This window comes from Arachis ipaensis, chromosome B07, assembly GCF_000816755.2.
Source record: "Arachis ipaensis cultivar K30076 chromosome B07, Araip1.1, whole genome shotgun sequence".
NCBI lineage: Eukaryota > Viridiplantae > Streptophyta > Magnoliopsida > Fabales > Fabaceae > Arachis > Arachis ipaensis.
The window spans coordinates 122,165,665-122,166,577 of NC_029791.2; positions in this window are offsets into that span (position 1 = coordinate 122,165,665).

The following is a 913-nucleotide window of genomic DNA, read 5'->3' on the forward strand; positions in this document are numbered from 1 at the left end:
ATCACTTATTTATCATTAATATTTTTAATAGTATAAAATTACATCTAATAATATAAAATTATTTATTTTTATTTAAATAATTAAATACTGACCAAATTTTAATAAAAATGGAAACGTCATAGATTTTTTCTTGATTAGATTAATAGTTATTGATTGTAACTAATAGCTGGCAAAGATGCGAATATGGTAAGCAGAAGTTGACCAATAGTTGAGCGAGGGTAATACCGTAATAATGTTAAGAAAAAAAGCTGTAATGTGAGCATGCATGAGGGATTGTCGACAACACACTTTAGAAAAAACAGTGAGAACTTGCCTTATTTAGTATTTATTAATTGTCGTAATAATTAATGAATGCTAAATAAGACAAATTATGGCTATTTTTTATTTTCTTTAGTTACCGAATATTTTCGGATTGCAAATGGATACTTAAGTTGATTATGTATATGTGAACTTCTCAAAGTGTGTACACAAGTTGGAAGACCCAGTAATTTTTAGCTTTTTTATATGAATTTTAGGTTTTGTAAGGAGGTGGCGAATTGGCGATTACCAAAACGGGTGACAGAGATTGGGAATTCGCATAGAAAACGAATGGATTGGATTTACTAAGCACCATTACACCAATAGCTTAGCTGCTATTGCTTGCTTAGTTGCTTCCAATACAATCCAAGTGATGATGCACTCCTCCTTCATGCATATTTCATGACACACAAATCACAAATGCATTCTTAGTAATCAATGTTGTGGGACACTAACAACGATTGCCCTTTCTTCCATTGCCACATGCTGGAGAAGACAAACCTATTTGTAAAATATTTTATAATTATTCGTACGAAAATATTTTTATCTAAAAATTATAATTAAGATAATAATATATATTATGTTAAATAATTTAATTAAAAATGTTAAACTATAT